Here is an 8,132-nt window from a genome sequence, read left to right as displayed (position 1 = left end):
CCGACCTGCGCTACGACGGAAGGAAAAAGGGGATCGTTATGGATTGGATATATACAAGAACAAAGCAGAGAAGGCGCCCGATCTCTTGAGATCCTCTGTGTTCCCCTCTGATCATGATAAAACTTATATACGCAGGGTGTCACCCACCTGAATCTTCCGGTTGCTTCCTGGCGCCAAAGAAAGGTTAGAGCTTCCAGTAAAGGAGGTCGATTGGAGAGAGTGGCCGACGAAAGAAACCTTCGTCCCTCGGATTGGATCTGGCCGAGAAACCACCTCCGTTTCCCCCTCCTTCAGACCCCAACTCTTATCCAGCTCTGCTCTGCTCTCCCTGTCTATCCTTGTTTCTGGCTCCGTTTTGTACTCGAGTTCCGGCCGGCGACGGAGCCGGCGGGCGGGCGGGGCTAACAAGTGCGAGTCTATGTTTTCTCCTTTTCCTTTTATTTTCTTTCTGTGTACTCCCTCTGTCCCACCATGTCGTATCGTACAACGTTTTTCAAACTACTATTTCCTGTATCACATAAGGGAAAAGCTTGTGGTCACCCGGCGGATCTTTCCGCGCGCGTCGTCCATCTCCGTGAGCGTTCGATCTGTTGTTGATCGGACGGTCAGGCGTCACCTTCACCTACTTCACGTTCTTGCAACTCCATCCTTATTTCAGAATCATTTCTGCAACTCGGCACTTGCTGCAAACAGATTACATGGCTAGGTATGCACGTGCTCGCCACCGGTCTGCTCCAACAGCCGTCATTCAACGGCGAGGCAGGCCTTCGCCGCTCCACTTCCATGCCTCCGCTTTTCTTTCATCACCTCACTTGTCGCCGGCTAGCCAGTCGGCCGCCCTGCCACTCACATCTCTCCTGCCCTGCATCTCGCCAAGACACCACCGGACGTCGGTGACAGCGCTTCAGATCCGCGCGCCCCGGTCATCGTTCCTGCAGCGCGTAGCGTGGCGCATGGCCTCGCCATCAATGATGTCAGTGTCGGGGAGCCCTCCCTGCTGATCCATCCCAGCACCGAGCGATATTTTTTCTGAAACAAAGCCCTTGTTGCAATAGTTGTTTCTGAAACAAAGCTCTTGTTGCAAAGTGGGATCATACGTAGAGATGTTTTTGCAACTGCACCAATGTTTCTAAAACAAAGCTCATGTTGCAATAGTTATCGATATGTTTCCGAACAAAGCATCATTGTTTCTGAAACAATACTCTTGTTGCAAAGAGGAATTGTGTGCTGAGCAATCTAGATCGCACGGCACGCCAGGCGGCGGATCTTTTAAAAAGATCCGCCGACGGACGCATAGTACTCCCCATCATATAATATAAGAGCGTTTTTGACACTAGTGTATATGTTAATTTGAAGACGTTCTTGTGGAATGGAACGAGTATTTTTTTGGGGGGTCTTTTTATTTCCTTTTTCTTGAGTTCCTTTGAGAAATAATTTCGTTTTCTTCCGGATGATGTGCGGTATGCGATGGACCGGCCCAAGGTCTGCTCTTCCCACACCATGACTAGTTAAAATTTTGTCTGAAGAAACGACTAATCAAAAAATGTTCGGAAACTTTGAAAAACTTCAGGAATTTTAAAAATGCAGAATACGGAAAAAGTAGACAGACCCTGTCCCAAAGAGACAGAAACAAAAAAAACAGAGAAAAAAGAGCAAAAGAGCAATGAGATAAAAACAGGAAAAAAAAAACGCTGGGAAACTTCCTTTTTCTTTTGAGAATCCTCAAAGCTTCCTATTACCCGGTAGGAAAAGCGAAGCCTACATGGGCTGTACAGCGCCAAAGCTATATCTCGCTTAATGCGAGACTACTCTCTGTCTACATTGTCATGCACATTTGTACATTTTACGTGTACATCAGGCATTTTCAGTTTTTTATACATTATAAAAAATATGTAAAATTTTCTAATACATGTTCTACATTTTCCATATAAATCAGGAGCATATTTTCGGTACACATTTATTATTTTTGAAATATATGATTAACATTTTTTCAACTTTTGTGTTTTATGACTACTTTCTTATACACATTGTACATTTTCCGGTATATATCAGGAACATCTTATATACAAGGTTACATGTTTCAAATATATGATTGACTTTTTTTTTATACATGATCAATTTAAAAAAAACTATACACGTTCTAAAAAAATTTATATACATAAGGAATATCTTTTTATACATGGTTAACTTGTTTTAAATGGTTGATGAACATTTTTTAAATACATGATCAACTTTGTTTTCAGACATATTGTATTTTTTTACACATTTTCGTATACATAAGAAACATTTTTATATACACTTTTGATATTTAACAAATGCCAGATTAACATTTTCAAGTATTTTTATGCAGAGTGTTTCTGTAATATATTTATTTTAAGTATTTGTAAGTATAAGCAAAAGTAAAAAAAGAAAGTAAAGAACAAAAAAGGTGAAAAAAGCAAAAATAAGGTTGCGGCCTTCCACACGCCTGGGCCGGCCCATGTCGCGCCTCTCTTCAGGCGAGGCTAGGTGAACGGCAGGAGCATTCTTGGCGCTAACGAAGGACTACTTGAGACAACCATGAAGACTATGAATATGAAAGAGGGTGAGCTAGATGGTGTCTTTGTCGCTGAAGAAAAGATAGGCGAGCTTGCAAAAGTAACGCGATGGCTGGCCGGCGGTTGCAGACATTGATACAAGGAGACCGTTTTAGCGGTAGTGCTTTGAAGGACATGTAAGTTTGCATGGAGCCTCGCCCATGATTGGGTCATCCATGGGGTTGGCGACAACTTACTTGTCTTCCAGATTTTTGTCTTGGCCATTGGGAGAGAAGGTGTTGTTCTAGGAACCTTGGATCTTCCATGGACTAATGGTGCTGATTGGAGAGTATGGGGCTGAAGCGGTTTTAGATATGCGGAGTGAGAGCACTCTACGTTATCAAGTTTGTAGGTGTGAGTGGTGGCTTCGGGTGAGTTGGTGTATACTTTTGTCAGACATTTATGAAATGATTAATAAAGATGGCTGCATGCATCGATTGATGCAGAGGCCGGGGCTTTAACCTCCTTTTCTAAAAAGAATGATGGACGTGATCCACCTGGTAGTCTGGACACAAATTCATAGCATCCCCGACCTCCAAGCAATTATTGATGAGTTAGCTTGGAGGGTGAGCATTATCAGGAGTGTAGAGATGAATGCCGTAAAGGTACTTTGAGGGCAAGTATGTACGGGTGAGAGCGAGCATCGAAATGAATAAACCAATCATCCATTTTGTTACACTAAATTTGTTGGAAAAGAGAGGCTGCTTAAATGAACCTTGATGTGAAGTGCCTTAAAAATTATGGTTGGAAAGGTACACGCCATGGATGTGGAGTGGAAAGATGAAGTCATATACCAGTCTAAATCATTCGAAAAGCTCTCTAATTAAAACAGAATTATATGGAGCTCACAAGAAAAAATGACGATAACCTATTGGGACATTAAAACATAATTGCTTCGCAATATCTATTGTTTAAGAAAAACCATAGTAAAACCAATGGACTGCTAGGAATTTTCATCCCGTTGCAATATTTTTTCCTCTACAAAAACCATAGGAGTGCGAGTGATTTTTATCCCGTTGCAACACATGGGTGTGTGGCGGACTGGGAAGATGAGACGAGGACGGGCGAAAATTAATGAGGCATGAGACATGTAATAATGTCTCCCGTTGCAACTCATGGGCATTTGTGCTAGTAATAAAAGAAAAGTTTGAATAATTTTTAAAAATTATTACTATTACTTAAAGAAAAACAAAACTATAACAATTAACTCATCCATTTTTTATAAAATGATTGTTTCTCCACAACAAAAAGGCCCTATTGGGGGGCAACCTCATGGATGGAGCCATGGGAGGAGGGGACCCATGCCCCCTTACTAGTGGTTGGGGCGCCACCTGAGAGAAAGTTTGTGCGGTGCCAGGCAGTGTGGCACCCTTTCCAGTGAATTTGAGCTCTGATTGATAACATACATCCATGTACAGCTGAAGCATTACATACGATGCTCCTCTTCATAAAAAGTGAACCAAACACATCAAATAAACAAGCAATCTTAACGCTATATCTATCAGATGCTTCTCTTCATCATGTCGTTGTATTGCAGCTCCAGAATTGTCGCTGCAGTTCATCTACACGTAGAACTTTGTGATGCGCCAGCCGCCAAGGCTGACACGGTTGTGCTGCAGTGTCTAGACCAGGAGGAGGATCGAGCTACCCTTGCGCGCCCAGAGCACCAACAGCCGCAGCAGCCGCCACGTCCGTCGGCTGGTTGGGGCCTTCCTCGTTCTCTTGCATCATTTTTTCTCGAACATAAAAGAATCCCATATGAATTTGATAAAACACAAATATCTTCCAATCCAATCAACTACAGCAGTAAGTAAGAACTCGGGGAACGGTGTCTTACAGCTAGTGGGCGTGGCGGGGAGTTGTTGAGGATGATCTTCAACAACGTTAATACCTGAAACTGCAAAAATAAAAGGCATGCATCTCCTGTGAAGGCCATACAAAAAATTAGAGCCATAAGAAAACATGTACGGGCATAAACAGCCATCCAGTTGCTCAAGGAAATAATTAAAGAGCAAGCAAGAAGAAAGGGAAATGATGCTGGCAGAATATGAAACAACTGCACCAATACACAGAAAAGAAAGTGGTTGTTGGTGGTCAACGCACTGAATTTACCAAAGGTGAATGATGCACACAAAAAATATACGATACCTAAAGAGCTACCATAGTACCATGGACCATCCTAGGAAATGTATTTCGAACTGTCGTTATTACGATACCTAATAGAAGATACATACATGATGGAAGTTAGCTTGTAGGGCAACGGTTCTAAATATACCGCGGGGTATATTTTGAGCATAAATGCAAATATTGATGTGGCAACTAATAGATAGAATTCATGTCATTGTGTGCTGATTAAAACCTTACTGCCAGATTCAGGAGTTTGTGATGGACATGTGATTAAAAATGAGTAACAGAGGACTCTCATAATGATGCCAAACTAAACTCTGGGTCACTAAAAATAGCAATGTTGGTACTTGATGAGAGTGAATGTTCCTAAGCAAGAAATGTTATTATCATGCAATCCAAGGAAACTGTATAGCTGCTCTTTCTTCTGTTGGATGGTTGTACAAAGGGTAATAAAATATAAGTATAGTGCAAAAACAGCTTAGTTATTGAAATGTAATTGTCTCAACTATGTGTCAAAGTAGTTCAGCTACCTGATCTCAGAAACAGGGTCAAAGACCATGCTACAAAGAACCTGTCAGTACAAAGATCATAACATCAAACACACAAACACCACCAAATAAACATGGGGAGATCAGCATAGTTCTTTTGAAATTAGTGTGTTGCCTAACAAATAGTCGAAGATAGCAAACTAATAAGGGACATGTCAGCAATTGACAAAAAACGTGTCTGCCTAATTTTAAATGCATATGCAACAGAACTTTGTAAGCTACTCCTAGTTCAGACTCGTTGGGCCTGGATGAATATCTTTTAGTTTTTCGTAGGCGATATTTGACCAAAATGGCTTTCAGAAACCATGTTATTTATCAAACCCAAACTTACAAAAATCATTTCTTAATAAAAGGGTTAGCAGAAAAATAAATCACCACCCAGTCTAGGCAAAACAAAAGAGAAGAGACAGGGGAGATAGGGCAAAAATATGTTATTATTGCTCGTGTTTGTAGTGTATGTGTAATAATTGTAAAATAATTATATTTCATAAGCAAACGTATTTATATCTTAAATTTATTTAACGCATTGCAAATTAGTAACTACCTTCTGAATTAGTAAGTAAAACGGTAGATTGCACCAGTAAAATAAGTTCCTACCTTTTCTATACACAAGTATATTGCGATTGTCTGCGAAATATATGGAGAACATATTCACTGAATAATAATATTAAGTTATTTTCAATGTTCAAATGTGAATAGCATCGGATACATACTTTAATCTATATTAATGTTGAAACATAAGAAATGCTCTTCTGTCCATGCCATTGAGTATTGTTTTTATGCAAAAAGTTTCTGCAAATCATGTATGTACATTTGGCGTAAAATCTCATCGAGGTAGGCATCTTAAATTAGTATCATCCTACTCTGTAATCTACTGATCCTTGAAAAATAATGCTTAACTACAAGATCGATGTAGGTATAAGAGTTTAAACAATGAACTGCTACTTGTGCTAACTATTTGTATAGTAGTTTTAATTTAGATAAGGAAATTGCATTACTCGGAGTTCATTTACCAAATGGTGAGTGTATGAAATGGCAGGTATGAAATTTGTAGTTAGCAAACTTAGACTAGTAGCACTATGATGGTCAACATTTAGTATTGGTTTGTTCGAAGTGAAAGATCTCAGGTGAATGGTAAATCTTGTTGTGATGTTCTTGCTATATGAATGAAGATGTGAGTGAAAGAATCATGTCCTCTATGAACGAGTTCTTTATTGAAAGACTGTGACTTTGTAATAAAATTTGATTGTTTGTGCTGTGCAGGCAGAAGGTGGCCTATGCTTGGTCAGGTCAAGAACATGTTGATTACAGAGTAGTAGCAACCAAAGAAGGACGAAAATAAATGCAGAGGATGTGTGTGTGAAGTCGCATTAAGTACCTTGATGGCTTTGCATTGATGATCTTGATCATGGCTGACGAAGGGCGCGAGAAGAACTAACGGATTTTCCTCCTCTGGGAGCTCCGGTTCCATGGATGTTATCTTGCCGCCACCGTAGCCAGCCCTAACAACAAGTGCTCTCCCATCACTACCAGAGCTCTGCAGTTTGACCGAGACCTTACAAACTACTGTCTCTCTGCTCAGAAATCTGAATGTAAGAACACGGGATGATGCTGTTTTCCTTTCCCTGAATCACAAAAGGAGACTTATCATGTGTTTATCAGGTTAAGTTGGCATGCTTTTTTACCTAGAAATTATTTCCAACGCAGAACCGTTACCCTTATTTTTTCCATCTCCTAATCGAAATAAAATAGATGAGATAAAAGATACGGAATGCAACTGACAGAAGTACATATGCTATCCAAAGCATTTTGTGACCTGCAAAATAAAAATAGAGCATGGCACTTGATTTCCAAAGCTTTTTGTCTTCTTGCAATAATCCAATCTTCATAAGTGACGAATGATGCGAGGTCATCCATCAAAAATGTCAGAAATATGGCATGTACCCACAATCCCGCAATTTTCTCCAACATTTAAAGGGTGAGGCAATACTAACCGTAGTGCACAGAAGAAGAATAATCAAATCAAAATTTTGAAGGATTTTAAACATTATTACTATTATTTAAAGAAAAATATAACTATAATAATTAACTCATTATTTTTTTAAATAATTGTTTCTACACAATGAAAAGGCCAGCAACCTCATGGATGGGGGGCTCATGCCGCCCACCCTTAATCGGAGATAACAACCCTCAGTTGTTGATTGGGCCAGTCAATGAGAATGATTGATTGAACTGTATTTGTACACTTACGATCAAATTTGCAACACTGCCTACGGAGAGGACCGTGTATTGCCCTAGGTACATATCAGCGCTCAGGACGCCAATAATTAGCGTAATATTTGATGTTCATCCTAGTTGAGCAGAACAGTCGTTATTGTTGCAATAGTGTAGTGGTACTCATTGCAATGTCATATAGTGTATGTGTAAGATGTGTACCTGGAGTTATGCATACATACGATCCTGCCACAGGAGTCCAGTTTGTTGAAGCAGAGCCAAGCAACTTTACGGTGCCAAAATCACACAATTGTGGCTCAAAGTTAAATTCAAGCAGCATATTATTCAAATTGTTGTCGTGATGAACGATGAGCGCGCGGTCATCTATCTGAAATGTCAGAAGTATAGCATGTACCCATAATCCCGCAATTTTCTCCAACAATTTAAAGGGTAAGGCAAAACTAACCGTAGTGCACAAAAGAAGAAGAATCAAATCAAAAGTTTGAAGGATTTTTTAAAATTATTATTATTATTTAAAGAAAAACAGAACTATGATAATTTACTCATTGGTTTTTTAAAGTCAATTGTTTCTACACAACGAAAATGCCCTATTGGGGGGCAACCTCATGGATGGAGCCATGGGAGGGGGGAGCCCGCTCCCCATCGT

General features: G+C 40.1%; 1 long non-coding RNA gene across 1 annotated transcript; it reads right to left on the bottom strand.

Annotated features, from left to right (window-relative positions):
- Window positions 1-3,918: 3,918 nt before the first annotated feature.
- Window positions 3,919-8,072, bottom strand: LOC125527864. The gene is made up of 3 exons (XR_007292274.1): window positions 6,630-8,072; window positions 5,234-5,274; window positions 3,919-4,473 (listed from the first exon to the last, which is right to left on the bottom strand). It is a non-coding gene; the product is annotated as an uncharacterized LOC125527864 (long non-coding RNA).
- Window positions 8,073-8,132: the final 60 nt, after the last annotated feature.

Source organism: Triticum urartu, unplaced genomic scaffold (assembly GCF_003073215.2).
Source record: "Triticum urartu cultivar G1812 unplaced genomic scaffold, Tu2.1 TuUngrouped_contig_4462, whole genome shotgun sequence".
Lineage (NCBI taxonomy): Eukaryota > Viridiplantae > Streptophyta > Magnoliopsida > Poales > Poaceae > Triticum > Triticum urartu.
The sequence above is the reverse complement of the archived record's forward strand: the minus strand, read 5'-3'. Positions and strand labels throughout refer to the sequence as shown.